The following is a 22253-nucleotide window of genomic DNA, read 5'->3' as shown; positions in this document are numbered from 1 at the left end:
TTACCTTGCTAGGAGAAGTGTGACATGAACTTTGTTGTTTCAAGGGTTGCTTTATTTATTTATTTGGTTCTTTCTTTATTTATTGTAATAAAGTTAATAGATGCTTAAAAATGTTAATAATTTTAAGTAAAACTACAGCTGAAAAGGTCTGGGAATCTGCTTGAGATATATCACACAATAGAGGCTAATGATATACTTAACTAAGATCTCTTTTTCACTCCTCCATGTGTCCCAACATTTTTTTAGTGCCAATTAAACCATGTAATTTTCTGGGAATTAGCTGCATCCCTTAGGTTCCTCAAAAGTTGTTCATAGGTAGCCTCCAACTACCCCAGAAATAAGAGTGACACAATGACCGGTGGGTTTTCAAACGTATACAAACAGCTATTTCCCCAGACTGGCTCTGCTGGTTGATACAGCTCCTCCATCACACAAAGTGAACTGGTCAGGGCTGGAAGGCATCCCATTTCCTTAACTGAAGCTGGCAGCCATCACTGAAATCACCCTTGACATAAGCCCCTTGGTTCTCTCGGAAGAGGGAGGAACCAGCTGAGGGTACACACAGAAAAGGTTCCTCCATGCATATAAATCCTGGACCCAGAATTCACCTACACTTGTCTGGTACCTTCTTAAGGAGGACTCCTTCTGCCCAATGTTAAGTTTCTCCTTTTCCCTCCAGAGGCTTCAATAGACTGAGACACTACAGTGAGCCTAATCATCCAACAAAACTTGATGTTTGCCTTTTAAAAAGGCAAACTCAGGTGGAATCCATCCTTTATGTAAACTCCATCTTGGCTGCTTGCCCAGACACCTTATTCTAATTATCCAGGAGTATGAAAACAATAGATTGTCTCCATCACTAAATCTGTTTCAACAGCAAAGGCTTCTCTTAGCTGTGAGTGACTGCAGTTCTCTTTGCTGTGAGGACTCATCATATGAGAAATATTTCATACGTCAACATGACAGCAACCCCATAGTTAAGCTGATGAGACCTGACAGCACCCCAGTACTCAATAGAAGGTGGAATTTGGTGCACTTTTACAGCAGAGAAATAAGCTTGAGAGGCTGGTTTGACACTGCCATCCTAGGGAGAAAACAGCTGACTCAGAATATCTCTCTCATCTAAAGCCTTAAATAAGTAAGTCTCAAATATCCATGCTATTGACTGAGACGTAGACCATCTCTGTATCTCATTTCTCATGTATTGTGAAGGGATGAGAAATCAAGGTCAAGTCAGATTTAAACCTAAGCTACATCTACAGCATCTTAAACTCCACTGCCCTTTTCAGTTACTCATCTGAAAGATTTCAGATCCCACCTAGAGTTCCTGGAATCCAGATAAGAGAGGGAGACAGTTAATCAACTCATTATGCTTAACAAGAATGAGATTGAGAGATTTAAGGTGCCCAGTGGCTTCATGGGTATTACTGTGTGCCAAGTCCCTGACATTATCATTGCTAGTCTTGATTTCACCTTTGCCTGAATATGCAGGTGTGTTATTTGGGTCAGGTTTGGGATATGATGCAGCTAACATATGGGATACTCCATTAAAATGTCCAGTTTCATCAGAGTTATTTCAGCCATTCCCAAGCATTTGATTTGGGCTTACAATTCAGACCCTTTTACAACATCTGTTGATGGACATCTGAATACCTCCTCCCCCTGCCTCCCACACACACACTCACTGGAGACAGAGAACAGTACTTGAAGTAAGTAAACAAGGAGGGTGGTCAGTGGTGCAGAACCTCAGCTGGGAGAGGAAGAGCATTCTAAAATAGCAGCACTGTCCAGAGCTGTATTTTTATACACTCTGGTGTGAGACACTGACCCAGATTCGATCATTCTGTCAGTCTTGTCTCAGAGGACAACATTTCTTTTTCCCATCTACACTCTACACCTCCTCTAGTCTGACTATAGCCTCCTTCAGCATGAATAAGCAGAACCATGCGAGGCACTGTGCACAAGATTCTAGCAGAGATGCGATGGACTAATGCTTTCTGATATTTAATGAAAATATTTCTCCTGATAGGCAGTTGGTGTTTCACAGTGGTATCACACCTGTATGATCATGATTGACATGATATGATAGCACTCTGTATAGTTGTGATGTATTTAGCCTGTGATTCACTAGCGTATGAAATAATTTTTGTTCCCTGTCCCTTTCGTGGAATAAAATCTGACCTATTTGTAGAAATTTGTTTTCTTTTTTCTGTGCTGTAGATAAGCCTGCAACTTATTAAGTGAAGGGAAGTTCCATTTCCACTACTTCAGCCTGACAGCTCTTCCTCATGCTGAAGTCTGGGGACAGAGGGGCTGGAGAGCAGCCAGGCAGAAAGGGACCTGGGAGTTTGGATTGACAGGAAGCTGAACATGAGCCAGCAGTGTGCCCAGGTGGCCAAAAAGGCCAATGGCATCCTGGCCTGGATCAGGAACAGTGTGGCCAGCAGGACCAGAGAAGTGATTCTTCCCGTGTACTCAGCACTGGCGAGGCCACACCTGGAGTACTGTGTCCAGTTCTGGGCCCCTCAGTTCAGGAAGGATATTGAGGTGCTGGAGCAGGTCCAGAGAAGAGCAACTAGGCTGGTGAAGGGACTTGAGCACAAGTCCTATGAGGAGAGGCTGAGGGAGCTGGGGTTGTTTAGCCTGGAGAAGAGGAGGCTCAGGGGAGACCTCATCACTCTCTACAGCTCCCTGAAAGGAGGTTGTAGCCAGATAGGTGTTGGTTTCTTCTCCCAGGCAACCATCAGTAGGACAAGAGAGTACACTCTTAAGCTCTGCCAGAGGAAGTTTAGGTTGGATATTAGGAATAATTTTTTTACAGAGAGAGTAATTAGACATTGGAATGGGCTACCCAGGGAAGTGGTGGATTCACCATCCCTGGAGGTTTTTAAGATGAGACTGGATGTGGCACTGAGTGCCATGGTCTGGCAACCACGGTGGTGTTGGATCAAGGGTTGGACTTGATGGCGTTGGAGGTCTTTTCCAACCCGGTTGATTCTATGATTCTATGATTCTAATTATCCAAATATAGTTAGCCAAAACCATCTTTTGGGATGACAGTCTTTAAGACTCATACCAAGACAAACAGACCTCTGCTGAGCTTTCTGCAAATTTCCCTCCACCTTGATAGCTCTCTTTTATGAATCTCATTCTGTTGTCTCCATTTTAAGCAGTTCTTACAAAGCTCAATCTTTGTACTGAATTCTTCTGTTTACTTGTGACTCCTTAAGAAATGCTTTAATTTGATCCAGATGAATTAGTTCAACAATATTTTCTTTCTTTGTTTGTTTAGAAAACCAATTACTTTCAGAAAAATTAAACTAGGTTAATATACCACAATCTGCTTTTTCCAACCCTATACCATATTTTCTCCCATTTCCATGTTATAGTCATATTTAATAATCTTTCCATTTAAAAGTTATTCTTACATCATTTCATGCTATTGAGCTCAGATTAACAGTCCACCATTCCTGGGTCACTTTTATTCTTTTTCCTAAATTCACGCACTGAATTTCCATTCACCACTCTCCAAGAATGTAGTGCTCTCTGAAGATGTTGGTTAACTGCAGTCTTACTTTTAAATCTTTCAGAAGTCAAAAGGAAATTACCCAATGTCTTCCAACATGAGCTCCTGAAAATATTCAAAGCATTCTACTGTGTGGGCTTATTTCTATCAGTCCCACTACTTTCCCCATTTTACACCATACCTTGAGCATGCAGTGTTGTTTTACTTTCATCACATATCTGCAAGCACCATTTGCAGGAAACCCAAGGCAATGTGTGGACTGAATGTTAATATCCATCCAGGTCCATATGATAATGGTCCTGGAATGATAACTGCTGATACATCTCTTCTTTAATTTCACAGAGATGTCAGCTGCACACAGAAAATTTCAAGCCATTCATAGAGTAGACATTGCTCATGCAAAAACTTTGGAGACTCCTGTCTTACAACAGTGATGCCCCAAAAAAGCAATGGCTTTGTTAGGAACTTCACATGTAATATGGCAAAGCCGCTTCTGAGATATTTAATTGTCTTTTTCCGGAAAGCCTGACCACTATTTTGTCCCACTGTGACTTTACAGGAGTTGATGAATATAAAGACTAATCATTCAAATATTTCTTGATATACTTTGCAGGGGATTTATCAGATATCCATGCACTTCAACATTCCCCCATGTTAGAGAAGTAAATACAGAGACTACACTTGTAGAAATTTTGATAAAAATTAACTGACTCTCATGCCTTTTAGAGTTGTTTTGAAATTGGGGATTTTTTTTCCCTGTATTTCATTTTATACTTTTTTTCCATTCCATACAAGTCCATCAGCTCCTATTTCTTTTCGATATTATGGGTTCTCCTTGCCCAGCTGCCATCTCCGGCCCCTACTGTATCCTTCAATAAATCTGAATGACCACATTTCAGGTCACTGTGACCTAATTCCAAGTGGATGGAGCAGACTTTTAGCCAAGACATCCTCTACAAGATTGGGAAACTTCTTCCCTTCCCTGGCTCTCCCAAGATGCCTGCCTTAACTGCTAAACTATTGCTAATGTTCTCAGTGGTGTCTTCATTACAATTAACAGGTTGAGCAAAGAAAGAAGTAAGATTCATATGGTCTGAAAAGCATCAGTTGACCTTTGCTGAACTATCTGTGTTATTTATTTTTACCCAGGTAGCTCGTTACTGCAAGAACTCTGGCTATCTCAACAATTCCCCTGAATATGTTCAAATTCAGAGTTCCCCCAAAGACTGGGAAAGTAGTATGTAAGTCTGAAAGGAAAACACTTCTTATCTTTAAATTTCCAGCTAATTATTTTTCCTGAAAACATGAAAGGTTGAAGTTCCTATGCCTTCAAGGTCTTGTCAATGTATGCAAGATATAACAAGACAGTTCTATACTAATATCAGTATAACTGTCTTTATAAACACTTGGCTAATATGATAATTCCTTCTTCCCTTCCTTCCCTACCTTCCTTCCTCCCTTCCTTCCTCCCTTCCTTCCCTCCTTCCCTTCCCTCCCTCCCTCCCTCCCTGGAAGTGTTGCAAGCAAGAAAAGGAGATGGGAAAATACACAATATAAACAATATATGCAATATATACAATATATAAAAAATATATTTTTTTCTGGAGGAAAAACATCTGTAAGCATAGCCATCTTATTTACAAAATGTACATAGTATCACTCACACTGGAATGGCAGTCTAAGCCAAACTGTAAATTCCTTTATTTACTTTCAGGAATTTGTATTGACTGCTGTGTGTATGCTTTTAGCTTCTTCCTACACCTGCTTGTTCTTTCTGAGCTTGGGACATAGCCCTACCAAAGCAATAGGAAAATGAGAGGCACCTGACGCAGCCCCCACTCTTAGGCAGGGCTATTTTGAGGGAAAACAGATTTTATTTATGAGACTTTCTTTATTTATGAAGTTGATATGTGCAAAATAAGATCAGTTGGAGGAGATGTCTGGAGTAAAATGTGAGTGCCCTCTCTTAACCACTCACTCAGCATTGCTGTGGGGCCTTCAAACAACAGCTTGCATACTTCAGCCAAGGTGGTTTGAGAGCTGCCTCAGAAATCAAAGGAACACTTCAGTTAAACATATGCAGGAGCTTCCTCTTGTACGAGGGCAATCAAGGTCTCACTGACTGCTTTGCCCAGGATGTTCTGGCAATTCATTTGAATTGCCTTCAGTCAAGAGTAAAATGTGACCATTAACACACCATGTTTGCCTCACAGGACTTACCTCCACCATCAAGAAATCAGGTGAGCTGTTCACGTAGATGAATGAGTAAGCCTCATTTGGACAGAGGTATAGGCAAGGAAATCTTGCAATAACATCCACGTGCACAATCAGTAATTAACAAATGCTGCAAACCATAACCAAAGAGATGCTAACTAAGTCCCTGACTTTGGCTGTTTCTTGAAAGCTAAAGGACCTCACTCGCATTCATATGACTTTATTGATTCTGATGGTTTCAAAAGGATGCTACAAGAGAACAGTTTGGTTTGGTATCCACTATGTAAAAACACACTCTTACATGTCACGTATGTTTAAAGCTCTTTACAAAGTGATATTGGAAACTCCTTTTTCAGTTACAGAAATAGAGGCACAGGAGTGATTTGCCCAAAGTCATACAGGCAGCTAACAAAGGGCACGGGGTTATACCCACAGCTCCTGACTCAGAGCATAGCACCTCGCTGTATAAAACCTTTGGCCTCTTTTCTTTTGTGCACATGGCTGTAGTTAATGAAATTACCTGCTCTTCATTTGCCAACAACACGCTGAACTCTAGGAAGGAAAGCAGGAGGGATCAGCTTGTGTTTCAACTCTGAAATTTCAAAAGGTAAAATTTGTACACTGGGATTTGTGCATATTTGAAATCTGTTATGCAAACAGTATTAACTTTCATAAATTTTAATTCTAAAGTTTTATACCACATACTGTCTTTTTGGGATGTATTTGAATCTGTTTGATCTAAAAATATCCTTAATCTGTGAGGATAATACCGCATGCCAAAAATGTAATGGTAAATAAACCTATAGAAGTTATTTTCATGATACATTTTTCTTTGCTTTCAAAGACATTTGGAGCTTGAAATGTTTTTGACTTTGGCCCCAGAATGATGTTACATCAGTCCAGCTTGTGACGTCAGTTTCTAATTGACTGTGACACAATGTTTTGCAACCAGTGGACCAAAACATGACTTGTAATGTTCCACTATTTTCTCCTCTTTCTGTTCATTGGTTCCAAAACAATTAGAAAAAATTCATTGATCCTGTAAGAATGGTATTTTCATAATGGATGAGTAATCTTGCTAGATTATACCATATTAAACTAGATCATACTGTATTAAAAACCAAATACATATGACAAGAATTTAATCAAAAAATTCTTCCTCAATGAAAATTCTCCTCTCTTTCAACCAGATCTTTTAATGAGCTTTGTCTTTTCTTGAATTTCTCTTCTGATATATACAAGCAATTTATATTTCATGAAACATTATAGCCAGAAATTAGATCACCAGCTCTTTCAAATGAAACATAAGGGTTTACATTTTCAGAAAACCTGTATTTCATAGGATAATTAACCAGCATATAATAAAAATGTACACAACTTTCAGATGTTTAAGTGGGAGGCAACACCAAAAGGAAAGGCTTTGTTTCTTCAGTTGGCTTTGAAAATTGGAATATATCTTTATGTTTCTTATTGTAACAGACAGTAAAGTATGAGAGGGTTTTTTTCTCAGCATAGAAATCTCAGCACAGTAATACTAACCAAAATATAACCAGCATGCCTCCTTTCACCCTAAAACATCACCACCACCACCACCAAAACCAAAAAAGGGAAAAAAAATAATCAAAATCACATGACTGACAGATTTTGTCTTATGTTGTATGAACTATGACAGAAAAGTCACGTGGTTTTGTTACAAATAGGGGGATAAAATTCTATTAAATGTTCAATAACTTCTCTTGGAGGACAGATCTTCAACCAGCTCTCTGGGCTCCTTATGTACATGCTAGGTCCTCTGCCCTTTTCCACATGGCTTCAATGACAGAGTTAAATTTAATGTCTCTTGTCTCCTTTCTTTGCAAGTTTTTCAAAGAATGCCTAGCACTTCTTCTTTCTAGACTCCTCACAAGTTGCAACGCCTTGACTGTGCATGTAAATGAACCTGGCAATAACACTTTGCCAATGGTTATGTTGAAATAACTACAAATGGATATAACCTCAGCCATTTAAGAAATTGTATCCCCGTCTCCTCCACCACTACCATACCTGTAGCAGTCACAGCACAGCACCTGGCTAGTGCTACATCTAGCAAGCTCAAGAGAAGATAATAAACCACTTGGTTCGCACATATCACCCTAGTACCTCCCTGGGAATAAGATCTGGCCTGTGATCTACCAACTGGCTTATACTTTGTGTCTTTTAAAACTTAAAAAGATCAGGTCTTTTTAGGTACCTGGCCCTGCACAATTTGCATTACTGGAGATTTTAAAAACAGATCTTCCATAGCTGCGATTTCTAACCAATCAAGTAGTATGTACAGTGAGGTACAAACTACCTTTCTGATAAAGTTAGACTCTAATAACTGAATGAACATAAATGCTGCCATTAAGCCTAGGAGACAGGCTTCTTCAGAAATGTGAACATATCTCAAGCTCAAACATAACTTATTTTGTAATTTATAAAAGTTTTATTTTCAGTTTTTTACTGCTTGTATTTTACTTGCTTTTCTTTCATCTCTGAGTTGTGATATGTGTATATGTGAAGCAGCTTAAAGCCACCAGATGAGGCTTTCTGAAGGGCATATTAAATTTTCCTGAGATCAGGTAGTAGACTCAGAAATGTTCTCTCTAAGATCAGCTCTGCAGTTCCAGAAAGGCTGTGTGAGTGTGTGAGCTTGAAAATATATAACACTGTAGGGAGGAAATCTGCATAAGAAACTGAGTATTCTCTGAAAGAAAGTTCCATGCCCCAGTTACCCCATCGTCAGCAGTATGGATTGCCAAAGCACGTCAGTGTGCTATATGGAATCTGTACTTGCACTTCACACATTAGCAGAGGGACTGAAACTCACTTCTGCTTAAGTACCTGTGGTGTTTGTGGGACAAACCATAATCTACTTCTCACTTTGACTGTCTCTGAGACTTCTCTGACAGCTCTGAAAAGAAATCTCATTCCTAGCATATTAGCAGAGCCAAAAGCAACAGTTAGATCTCATCATAACCTACAGCTGATTTCCTAGCAAAAGCAATCGTTAAACACAATTCAACTTGGACTTTCAGTCTTCTGGGAAAATGATTTATTCTTACGTCTAGCAGTAACAAGAACATGGTTCATAGGCACACAAGAAAAATATGAGCACTGAAAAATGTTCTATCATGTGCTAGCAAGTCCTACACCTTACTGTCTAGCATTCAATTACTGCTGTGTTCCTTGAGAGCATCCCTGTTGTCTCTCAGCATTCATTTTGTCAAGCTAGTAAACACCCTCCTTTCTCGTTTCCTTTCATAGGTTACGTTTGTGATTACTCCAGTCCTCCTTTCTCTGTGGCTGTTTTTACTTCCATGTTTCATGCTTTTAGCTGACTGACTGTGCCTGTACACAGGCATGCATCTATATATAGCCTCCTAGCTGCCTTGAAAAATGGATGAAAACATTTGCTGACATTTGCTTTTTCCATACTCATATTGATTCTTGACAGAAATTCTAAAAATTAGCATCTATATACAAGTACATTTCTCATTTCTCATTCCTGAGTTTGTAGGAGAATTTCCCATTTGCTCCTTGCACTTTGCATTATTTGCTCATTTCAATTATTTCAGACCTGTTGGTAGGGTTTTTTTTAATTATTTCTGTCAAAGTCCAGCCTCTTTTTCTTCTGCTGTTGCTGTTTAACCTTGTATTATCTGCTCATATTATTAGTATACAAGACTATTACAAAGTTACTAATTAATTAGTAGCCACAAGATCAGTTCCAAGGGAATCACACTACTCACTGCCTCCAGACGAATGCCTCCTCATCCAGCATAGCCTATTTTAACAGCAGAACATTGATTTAAATATGTATTTCTAATGGTATGGTATCTTCCTGCAGTCAAGTCTTCGGTGTGGTCACAGTAATTAAGACCTCTCAGATACCAAGTACCTCTATAGCCTACAGCACATCATCTACCACTTTCAGAGCACAGTGAAATACATGAGCTGTGAAGCATCTCTCAGAAATACACCATTTATCAGTCTGTACCTGTAAGCAGGGTAATATCCTTAATAGTTTGTACTTGCACACAGCAGGGCTGTGTCTGATGCAGCTTCCCCTCACCAGGCCTGATCCTGACCCCCACCCATGGGCTGACGTCTCAGTCTGTCCTTGGTTGGCTCCCATCTCCAAGGAGGTGCCTGATACCCAGGACTGCCCCTGTTTCCCCTGGCTGCTCAGAATTCCTAACTGGAGACCCGGGATATGCTCTGGATGGTGAGGTCCTGCCCTATGACCTCAGGGGACCACCACATCTCCTGTCTTCAGGGAATCACTGGTCCTCACAGTGTCCTAGCAACTACTGAAGTTAAGATGCACCTCTTTGGTGTCAACTGCTTTGCCTGTTTCTGTTTCAACATGTGTTTGTCCCTATGTGTTTTCCATGGGTCTGATATTACATAATCATTTTTATTGCCCACAGTTCTGCGTACCACCTAAGCCAGAGTTATGAATGGAACGATCTACATGCTACATTTCATGCCAGTTGGTGTTTGGAAGTGAAAAATTGTATTTTGTCGGAATTAATTATTTTACTCATTTTATCTGTTCTATACCCATATAAATATGAATATACTACCAGTTTTTCCCATTATCTTTTAGAAATACCATGAGTTATTTTGTTTAAAGTTTTATAGTAAGAGAACAGTGAAATCTAAGCAGAGAAGAAATCAGTCATTTAAAAAACAACAAATTGAAGTGTGCATTTAGGTCTGGATGTAAATCGGGTAAAATATCACCATGGTTCATGTGATACTGGTGAAGGAATTGGAATACTTTCAGTATAAGCCAGACAAGATGTTTTGTGCATGAGGAATGGTATGATTTCACAGCTCCCATGTTAATATAACATAGAGGTCTGTCTAGCAAATAGTCATTGCACACAAACACGAACATCATGTGCTCACAACCACACATTTTCCTGTTTCTGAGGAAATAAAAATGGGAAATTTTTTTGGTCTGAACTAAGTGACCAATACTGAGACCAAATTTAAAGGTAAAGGATTGAAATTGTCAGGATATAGGATGTACATTCATTTGCATTGAAACCTCTTAAAATCGCATGATTGAATGGTAACATTATGTCCTATCACCTTTGCATTGTTCAAGTGGAAAAGGGAAAGTTATGTTATGGACAGCCTTGGCTCCATCAGAGATGGCTGCAAAATAGCCCTGTTCACCTCTGGGGAGGCAGCAAACGAAAGGTTATGTTAGAAACTGTACACCAGTGATAACACGTTTTTGGACTTCTTAGTACATAGATTCTCAACCCAAGTCTAGGACGGAGGTGGGATTTTACCAGGTCAGAGATTAAGGAAATACCACTTCCCTAGGCTGCTCCTGCCATTAAGGGAGGGATTTGGAGCCCAGTGCCATGCTAGCAAATTTTACAAGGGGGAGAAGCTGCAATGGCAGGAATTGGGAATGCTAGTCAATCTGTATTTTCACCTACCATGTATGATAGCAAGGCAAGAAAAGAAAAGGAACTCTGCCTGTTTGTATGTTTTTGTTCTGTTTCTGTTCTACAAGTGTGGCAAGCCAACATCCTTTGCAAGCAAGGATCTGCCTCAGGTTTGGTAGTGGATTATTTCCTTTGAAGAGGGAATCAAAAAATATATATATATATCCATTTGCAAATATAAACTAAAAGCCAATTGCTAGCATGTTCAACAGCACTTTAGACAGCTGCTTCAAATGTGATCCATTCATTAACCAGCAGAAGGAGCATAAAAAACTCTGGAGAATGTTTTATGGTTATCTGACAGGCTGAATGTATGGCAGTAGCTGTAAAAGTCCTCAACAAAACTGAGAAAAGTTGGTGGATTTCAAATCAGAACACCCACCTGTTGCTCCAAAATTACCTTTTTTGCTATACCACATATTACATACAGTAACTCTGGCAAATACCTAGTTAGTGGATGTGCAAGTAAATTTTTGCGGGCATGCAGTAGAATACTATTAAACCTCATTTCTAACTTATTAAGTAAAATAAAATGGATGACAGGCAATCCATCCCTTTCTATATGGCAGTTGACCTCGGGGACACGCTCCAATCAAAACCTCAGTCTGCATCCCACCCTTCCTCTGCCCTTCAGAAAGCAGACTCCTTAGACCTTGCAATACCCTCCCAAAGAGGGAAAATAAGCTTTAACTGCCACTGACTGACATAGAGATCAGTCAGTTCACATTACTAATTTCCCAGAGATCTAAAGATGTGAGGGTCAAATCAAAGTCACTGCAATACTGAATGCAGCAGCAGACAATTTTACAAAAATGAGAGTGCTCATACATTTGTTCAGGTTTTTTGCTTCTCAGTCACATCAATAAAACCCTTGACTTCTTTTCTTCCCCCTTTGCTTTTATTTGCTTTCCCCTGTCCCTCATACAGCAGATACAGGTGTTTTGGATACAGATTGTGGGCTGGTTACCTAATTATGAACAGGGAAGCTAGCATTATGCTAATATAGTAAAAGTCTATGATACTGTCAGTGTCTCCATGAAACTACTATGGTAAATATGGTAAATTAATATTAATATGGTAAATAAAGTAGTATGGGACTTTTTTATGGACCTCTTTATCTTGCTTACTTTTTTCCCTCCTCATATTGTCTATATCCCCATAGAGAGAATAGTTGCCTACTATGAAAGAATTCACAAGGTTGGAGGTTTTATTACCATTTGAATAGCCAGAAACATTAAGACATCATTGGTGACAACAGTAACAACTAGCCAAAGCAGGAAGGAAGTAATATTTTTCCATTATCTCTTTCTTTTCATTTAAGTTTTCTGTCTCGAAATGAAAAACGAACAGTTCTTTTCTATCTTGAAAATGTTTCACAGTTTTCATTCTTCAGCCTTACTCAAAGACTTATCTAAGGATATACTCCTTAATCCTATATATTTGCTCAAATAAGTAGACCTTCACTGAAATACATGGAATATTATAATTGTATAAAATTAATCTGCCTATCTATATTCAGAATGGCATGTTAAGTGAATAATGTTATTACAGTTGAGTAAGTCAGTACTAGGAAAAAATGTTTCTGATTTATTTTACTATTTTTCCCAGCCTGAGTATTGGGCAGCCCATTCCTCAAGTTTATTGTTGCTTGATGAAGAATACAACGGGTGAACAAATCTTGAAAGCCAATTCTGCAGCTATTTAACTTTACACTTTTGAGTGGGTTGCTGACAGCTTGTTAAGTTCAGTATCAGAATAAGACTGCAGAGTCCTAGTCTGGAGCTGCTGTTAAGTGACTCATTAAGAACATTTAACAGTCAGAATTTAGACTGTTCTTTAACATTGATTGATATAAAGCATATGATTTTTTTTGTTTTAACAAACACAAGTGTATTCTAAAGTCTACAACTCATAAGAGCAAATATAAAATTGCTTTCTGAATACATTTTATTTTTAACAAACCCAATACTATTCACCTGTAAATTCTCTCAGATACGACTTGCTTGATATGGAAAACCTTGCCTGGGAGAACTTTATCAGAGAAAAAGAACATTAAGCTCTAATTGCCAAGAAGCATTATGGTGATTCAAAGAAGAGTCAGCTTAACATCATCTCATCAAAAAGTTAATATCTAATTTTTGACTGAAATATTTTGACTAAGAAAAGTAATTTTTTACTTTTTTTTTTTTAACTTGTCTTCATTTTTTACTTTTCCAAATTACGGGTTTTCCAAGTATAATGTTTTATTAAATTGTTGGCCTAGACAACAGAGTGGCAGAAGGTATTGAGATTTTGATGAAATGCAGAGTAATACACAAGGGAAACTTCCCATACAAGCAGAAATAAATTATGATGGTTTCTAAATTAGCTATCATCATTCAGAAAATATTTGACTGCTTCTCTGAAAACACTAGCACAATGATTTGCAATTATCATAAAGGCAAATCTAGTGTTCAAAGCTGTTAGGAATTGTATGGGGAACAACAAAGAAAATATCTTTGCACTGCTTTCTAAATCTCACATGCTCACATGCTCATGCTCACATCTTGAACAAAATCCAGTTCAATCTATTTGCGAACAGTATGGTGTAGTTTTAAAGTCATAGTAAGGGTGATTAGAAATACAGAACAGATTCCATGTGCATATAGCCTCTAGCTCTTAATTTTGGAAAAAGTAGGACTGAAGGAAGTCACCAAAGAGCTCTACACAATCTTAAGGAGCAGACAAGCAGTAGTTCCAAGCTATTTTGAGTGTAAGAACTAGAAATGCCCCAATGTTTTTAATAAAAAGAGCAAAAATTAAATTGCTTTTACACAACTTACAAATAAATTGCAAAACTCATTATTGCAAGATGTAGAGGTGAGTGAGAGTTTAAACATATTCAAAACAGTTTCAGAAAACTCCTGGGGAAAAATCTGCTGGTGTGGTGTTAAATGTGGTGGAAGTGGTACAACATATCGCATTTGGCAATTGTAAAGAAGGTGGCTAAGGGCAATGAAGAAGAACCACCCTCTCTGTTATCCATTTCTTATGTTCATCCTAAAAAATTGCAGCTGAATTCTGTAGGAAGGAACATTTGGGGCTTCACAGACTTTTGATGTGACCCAGAATGCCACTTCATAGATCCTTAAGAAATACAGGATCCTTAAGAAATACCTTCAGGGGTTTTTTTGAGACCCAAGCTGAATTAATCTCTTCACGACTAGTATAGTTGTTATTATAATGCATTCTTGTACAATTTTGTGATCTCTATTATGATGACCGAAAAATAACGACTGATCAAAGTACTTCCTATTGCCAAGATTTCCAAACACTGCAGTTGTAAAAACAATAATCTAAAATTCAGCAACAACCTTGGTGAACACTGTATTTAAAGCTGCTGATAAAACAGGCTTATTAATTATTACACATGTTTTACAAGAGTTTGGTCCTGGAGCCATCAGTTCATTACACAAGACACTTTTAATAAATTCAACTGTCTTTGTAGAGTGGGTTTGCATTTCTTAAACATGTTTGGAGTCTGAAAATGGGTAGAATTCCCTAGTTTGTGTGACTGTAAATTTAAGCAATGGCCTGTGATAGTTGCTGTCTCTTCATTCCTTTTGTAAGCCAGATTGCTGAAATCAGAAACCTCTGGATACTCTAGTGTTCTATGAGATGTGTTTTGTCTCTTTTCCCTCAGCCAGTGACTGTGAATCAGCTTTTCAGATGAAGTAAACAATACTTCATTGGTATCAGTGATGCTACAAGAGTTTACACCACCTGGGATTCTGATCTTTCCAGTTAAGATGGGAAAGGGAGATTATAGAGACAGCAGTTGTCCTTTATCCTTTTTCGATAAGTTTTTTAAACGCTAACGTTGCTATTAACAGAATTTACTATAAGCTTGGTAAAGATGAACTGCAGTCACATCAGCTTCTCCCAGTGCTGACACAGCTTCTCCATGCAAACTTCGTTTACACAGGGCCCAGGGAAACACAGGCATAAAACAGTTGTGACTCTTCTACTTTGAGTCAATTCTGTTGCTGTCAAACTGTAAAGAAGAAGAGAAGACTGGAGAAAGCTCATACAAGAAAATTTTGGCCCACTTTTGCTACAGGCTCTGTTTGTTCAAGTTTCTTCACATAAAGGGTTTCTTTGGAATAGCTTACATGAAGCAGAAAGTTTCCTGAAAGCTGGGATTTGAATTATCTACTGATACAAATATTTTACCCCATGTATACCCTGCAATCACTGGTTTCATAACAGATTTGAAGTCCATTGTACTTTTGCCATAGGAATTTTACAGGCTTTTGTTGCTCTTCTATACACGAATCATTTTCAAGTCACCAAAACCAGCAAGAAAAATATTCAAACTACTCCCTCTTTCACTCCTCCCTCCCTCCAAAAAACCAACACCAACCCAGTAATTTTGTCCTTCCAAAATATCCAGATCATCAGGAGCTGCAGTTTGGAAATGTGTATGTTTAAAACTTCTCCCAGTGGGAACCATTTTTTCCAAATGTTGAGAGCAGAGGAAAAGCAAATCCTAACCACCTCCTGTTCTCTTTTAGTCCTGAAAACCGAGGCTAAATACTTGGAGCAGTCTTCCGAAAAGCTGAAAAGTGTCAGATTCTAAAAGTTCCCTGGAATTGTTACTGACATCTTGCATTTGAGGATTTCCAGCCTTTCACATTGAATTAAACATAGTGGGAGCTAAGGGCAGCCAGGAACTCTCTGAAGAAATCTTCAATGGCTAGGAGCTATGGGCTGCATTTACAAAGGTCTCTAGTTGCCTTAAAATGCTGGTGCATGTCTGGCCAGAAGCAAGTAGGCACTCAACAAATCAGGATGTGCAGGAAATCCCTCACAATGTGCCCGTGCATAAGTTTAAAGACTAAAGTTAAAAATCTATTTTCTACCATGGTAACATCCTAATCTTCCCTATGACACGGGGATACTTTTCCCAGATGGTGAAGGGAATGACTGAGGAACTCCTCCTTCAAGGTGCTGAATACCCTTGCTTCCCACTAAAATCTCTTTAAAGAGAGGAAAACTCAACAGGCTTCTCATCAGCAAATGCCAAATTGTGAAAGCAACTGGAGCCAATGTGATCTTTCCTAGAAGAAAAAATGGTGACTCCACTCTGTAAACTACAAAGATAGGCAAAAAAATTGGTTTCAAGAACTCAGACTCCCAGCTTTATAAATCACCAAGAAATTTGTGGTGTCTGAGCTCATGTGGAGACAAAAGAGTAAATAAAGCAGAGGCTGCACTAACCCCTTAGCCACATACAAGGAAAAAGTCCAGTGAAGCATTTGGCTTTAATCTCAGTATGATGCTGCCATATATTTAGTTAGTAATTATAAACCTCAACTGTCAAATGCTCTGGGAAATAGGGTTGGAGGGGCTACCAAATAATCTCTTCTGAACTTCATCTGTAATCCCATGGAAAAAACATGTATTTTCCCATGGGTCATGATCAAAACTTAATCTACAGCTATTTGTAGCTTCTGCTTGGATTTGGATGTAGCTCCTAGTCCAGGTGCTGGGGCTCCTGCTGAGGGTTGCTTGCTCAGTGTCACAGCTTCCTCCAATAGCAGCCTTATCAGCAGAAACTGTGACTGATTTCATTGTAGTTGATGCTGTATGTTTATTTTCTGTAAAGAAGGAGCCATTTGTCTTAACCTAGCTCAGTTGAACAATAGACACCACAATTGCAGTTTGAAGTATATCATGCAAAGAGGATGGAATACTTTGCCTGCATCACAGAAAAGGACCTCTCCTTAAAGATAACCTGGTTAAAACCATCTTAAAAGGAAGGTCACCACAGTCCTTATTGGACATTACAAATTACTCCAGTGTATTTTTCTTTCAACTATGATTTTGTGCACTGACCTTTGGAAAGTCTGGTCAAATAGCCTTTAGCAGCAGTTGTAAAGCATGGACAGTGCTTTCATTAGGCAGCTCTGTATAAATTAGCATTACTTATTGGGGGGTATGCAGCCAACAGTACTGAAAAGACATGTGACTTGTTCATCCTGTGTGCAGCATAGCATTCGGTGTAAGTGAAGAGGAGCCTTCCCACCTCTCTGCAGAGACACAGCTGCCCTTCTGTGCTCTGCTGCAGATGCGAGATGTTGCAGAGTGAGGACCTGTGTGAGATGTTTTAGGGTTCTTTTGGAAGAGACCATGCAGACAGGAGAGGGAGAGATTAGCAGTCATGGACTCTTATGAAACTACTCAGATTTAGCCCAGCTAAAGATCTCATTCGCTGTCAGATTTTGCACTCTCAAGTAAAAAGCACCTCAGTTCAAGCTCCTTTCAAGTAAAGGGAGCAAGCAGCAGTGAAGTTCCTTGTAAACTCCTAGGAGCCTTCAGCATCTCTCCATCATCTCTTCAGCACAGGGAAAATTTACCCCAAGTTTGGCTCTTCAGGCTGTTTTTTCTTCTTTCAGATCACTAGGTTTAGGCATAGGAAGGGTTTTGATGCTGGTAAGTGTCATTCTCATGATAACCACAACTATCAAAGCAGAAAGCTTGTTGGGCACATCCTAAACATCTTTAGAACTTAGATTTACCTGATTTTTTTCTAAGATTATTCCCCAGCTGAATCCCATCCACTAAGACTGTCAGTGCTGTGCTGGTAAAAATGTACTCTGCATAGCTGATCTCCCACCATATAAATATCTGTAAACCTTTAAACACCCTGAAACCGCTTAGCAGTTTCAGATGGATTAGCATTCAGGCTCACTTTTAGTTTTTATGGACCAGTTTGCTAATCTCCCATGAGAATAGTTAGCTCGGTCTGAACCTCAGAGAAAGGGGAAAAGAATGAAGGATTAACAATAAGAATAAAATTAATAGAGAAAAGCTTATGCAATGAATTATAAACAACCTGTCAGTTGCAGCAACACTAGAAGGGTTACTAAAATTATGGAGGAGAAAAAAACCATGGTGGTGGAGCAAGCATTAAAAATTCACATTTCAGCTGCAATCCTGACACTCAAACTTGTCTAACTCCTTTATGTGATCCTCTAAGTCTGTTCCCTTCTATACTTCAACAAAACAGTAGAAGCTAGCAGATGGGGGAGTTGTACTCTGGTACACAGTCCCTTCCCTTGATCGCATTTAAGGAGCTGATGGCTGTCAGTCCCCGCAAAGATAGTTTGCAAGGCTCAGGGGTGTGTTTTTTCTTCAGCAGCATTGACTGGAAACATGCCCTACATACTTCCTCCAGTGGTTTGAATATCATCACTTGGAGCCTTGCTATCGATACATGTAAAAATGATATCTCAAAAGGTAGCTTGACATATTTTATGCTACTAAAGAAGAAACAATTTGCATTCTCTGCTTTAATTCCCCAATGTCAAACTAGATGCATGATTTAAAGTAGTGTAATGACAGCAGAATGATCTTCCTTACATATTTATGCTTGTTTTTAGGATGAACTTAAAATTTCTAGGTGCTGTACTTGCTCTTGCTCTTTCAATTCAATTTTGCTGTGATAGTGACAGATGGAGCAGATACTCTGACACAAAACCTGGGCAAATGCAAACTTCACACTGTAAGTTCGCTTAAGCACCAAAACATGGCCAAGGGAGAAATCTCTCTTCTTCCCATTTCTGTGGATGGGGAAGAAGGAGCACCTGGGGCTGAAATGGGGACAAAGTGAACTGGGTCCCAGTCTCTGCATTTAGGTGAGAAGGTGACCAAGGAGCTTGGGCTCATCCCCGTCTTTGGTTGCAGGACATATTATAATCTTCTTACCTCAATATTCTGTAGCTTGCCTTGATCTTTTCTCAATGTGTCTTTGAATTTTTATGGGTTAGCTATTGTAAGACAGGAATTAAATCAATGTTCTTTAACTTAAATTTCAGTTTGGATCCTTTTGCAACTGAGATCTTTTCATTTAATTCCAGTCTGAGATCCACAAAGCTGTCCAGAACTTAAGGTTCTCTTCCGCTTCAGGAAAAAAATCATCAGTTTTAATTAGTTTAGTTTGAGGCTTATCACTGACTTTTTAACAACAGTTTTGATTCAGGTTCAGTTTGGGAAATGAGTAATATTTCAGCTTTTCCTTGAGAGGTGGGCTTACTACATACTCTCACTATTAAGCAGTATTCATGCATTATTACAGATTTGTCTTAGCAAAATCTAATTATCAGTCCTCTGTCATACTAGAATATGTCTCAAGTATAGTTTCAGAGAGTCTAGTACTATCCTACTGTCTGTACTTCCTTTCATAGACCCGATGATGGAATTGAGTGCACTTACAGTGCAAACAACATAAAACTGAGGGGGGCTGCAGCACTCCAGAGAACACTAACAGAATACAAAGTGATCTTTGCAAAAATGAAAATCAGTCTGGAACTAAAAAGTTGTCCCGCAAGAAACTCAAGTCCAAGGTACTCCTGTAAGTTACACAGGAACACTTCTCTTCAAACAGAACAGAGAACAGGTGTCCAAGTGTTCATCCTACAAGAAACATTTTTAAGACCACAGTGGGTCACAAAGTGAATTTTAATCATTTGTGACATATTATGGAAATCAACAGTTCCCAAACTCTAATGTCACCGTTTGGTGTATGGAAAAGGAAATTCCTTATGACATTGAAAATAATCCTTCTATTCATAAGACCTCAGCTGGGATACTAGTTCTGGTTTCAGGCATAGGATTTCAAGAAGAGTATGGAGCAATTGATCTGAGAAGACTGATGAGAATCAGAAGGCCAAAGGTAGAGTGCAAAAACATTCTGCAAGGAATAAAGTATTAATCTGTCTGTGTCTCTGGTGGATAGAGACAGGAGTTAATGCATTAGGAACTAAGGGAAATTTTCTAACTGTAAGGCTAATAAGGACTGGAGAAGTTTACCATAGCAAACAGTTCTATCTTTTCCCTGAATTTCTTGAAGAACAATTAACACAAATGCCTGACAGGGATGCTTTAGATATAGCTGATTCTGCTTTGGAGTTAAAGGATGGGTTAAGATGACCTCTTGAGATGGCTTCCAGCTCCCTCTTAGCTCTAGTCTCTGTTCATTCCACCATTTCTATGTACCTACAGCAGTATATCTGAAGGCAATTAAAAGATTAAGAAGCACATTTTGTATTTTTTCCTCCTAAAACTAGCAAATTAATGATACTAATAAAAATGGTTTGCTCACCACGGTCCCTTAGTGTGCTCTAATTACAACATTCTGAAATATTTGTGCTTCATATGGGAGCTCTGTTCACTACTGAGATCCAAACTTGTGTCATCTGCTTTTTCATGGCTAATTCTGCATGTAGCAGTAGGAACAAAACCAAGTCCAACCTTCATGAGACCAACAGCAAAGGAAATGAGAGCTCAGCCATTAGTTTTCTTGGCATAAATAAGTATATATTTTTCCCAGACTAGCAAAAGTAATCATGGATACAAGATACACAGCTATTAGTCTGCCTAGCCTTAGCTCGCATTGCCCTTTACCAAGTGTCACTGAGCACATTAGGCAAAACTCATCTTCCCTGACATTTCCCAGTGCAGCTCTAGCAGGTAATGCCCATGTTAAATCAGATTCTTTCACTGGAAATGTCTGCTGGGTTCCTGAATTACAGTAGTCAAGGAGTACCCCTGAACCTGCTTGCCAGGACTCCAGCCCCCGCAGGGACTCAGCCAGCCCAAGCTGTTTGGCAGCTGAAAGCAGGTTTTGTCATCTTGGCTATGCAGCAACTGCTCCCACGTTGGCAGGATACAACTCTGGCACAAGTACATAGCCTTTTCCTGGTCATACTTGCAAAACGCTCCTGGGAAGGTGCCTAGATAGAGTCAGGTTACTAATGCAGAGCACAGGCTTAAAATAGCATGGATGTCAGAGTAGTCCTCAGAATATTCGCACAATGAGGAACATCACTAATCAGAGGCAAAGCCTTATTTGCTCTGCCCTGATCTGTGCTCTCTTCAAGGGGCCATTCCTGGCTCCTCATCTTCTGCTTTCACAGCAGCTTCGTGGTGCTGGGTATCCACATGGGTGCATGAGTCCACATTTGGTCTCTCTTAGACAGCAACCTCCCCAGAAGAGCTGTAGTTACATCTTTCCATGTCACCTCAAGGCAGATATTAGTTAGTTGTCTTGTCAAATTGGAAGAGGGAGATGAGGGTACCACACATAACCAAGCAATGAATGGCCCCAATTCTGTGGTCAGCCCACAGGGTCCAGCTCCTGCCTTCCAGAGTCCTGCCCCTTGGATGTAGACATTGTTTTGGCTTATTTATGAGGGAAGTAGCAATAATCTTCCAGCCAAAATGAAGTCAATGACTATACTGAACTCACAATAGTGAGTACTCCCAGCACATAGTGCAGGATCCTGTCCCAGAAGTCTTCCTGAATGTCTTACAGTTAACTGCTCACATACTTCCAGTAAACAAAATACTTGCCTAGACTTACCCTACAGTTTTAGTCTATATCCAGTACACTGCCTGACCAAGAAAAATAAATAAAAAGAGAGGATGCACCAATCTTTTAAATCTGGAGAGAGAAAAAGAAGAAATAAGAAGAAAATAAAAGGAACTGCTAATTATTCCAGCCCTTCTGGCAGCCAAAAAAACAGAGTAAATGTTGGGAGGGCATGCCTCAGAATTCTTGTCTTTTATATGGAAATATGGAATGTGCTGTTAAGACTAGATTAACTGGTCTGAATTAATAAAATACAAAACCTGAACATTTATTCAAAATTCAAGCCAAAATTCAAGCTGCTCTGAGACTTGTATTACCTCCCACTTACATTATTTTTTGGTTTTGATGAGCACTGAAATAATTCAGTGCTTGGTCTCTGTCTAAGCAAAACCCAGTCATGTTGTAATGCCTTCAGAAAGTCTTCGCATATCCATTCAAATGTTGCACTCTTGGGAGATCCAGGTAAATGGGATAAGCTTGCAGATTCTTTCACCTTTCAGAAGCTTTCTTGTCTTCGGTAATTTTTCATTTTCTGAATATTTCTCTACTTCAGCACAGAGAGCAAATGCTAAGGATGTGCCGTACATACTAACCACTAATGAAACTAGGC

At 39.2% G+C, this 22253-nt stretch overlaps 1 long non-coding RNA gene across 1 annotated transcript; it reads right to left on the bottom strand.

Moving 5' to 3' along the window:
* Positions 1 to 5417: 5417 nt before the first annotated feature.
* Positions 5418 to 10007, bottom strand: LOC116784460. Its single transcript, XR_004356079.1, has 3 exons — positions 9759 to 10007; positions 6261 to 6332; positions 5418 to 5688 (listed from the first exon to the last, which is right to left on the bottom strand). It is a non-coding gene; the product is annotated as an uncharacterized LOC116784460 (long non-coding RNA).
* Between the last annotated feature and the right edge of the window lie 12246 nt (positions 10008 to 22253).

Source organism: Chiroxiphia lanceolata, chromosome 3 (assembly GCF_009829145.1).
Source record: "Chiroxiphia lanceolata isolate bChiLan1 chromosome 3, bChiLan1.pri, whole genome shotgun sequence".
NCBI classification, from domain to species: Eukaryota; Metazoa; Chordata; class Aves; order Passeriformes; family Pipridae; genus Chiroxiphia; species Chiroxiphia lanceolata.
This window is presented reverse-complemented; position numbering and strand designations above follow the sequence as displayed.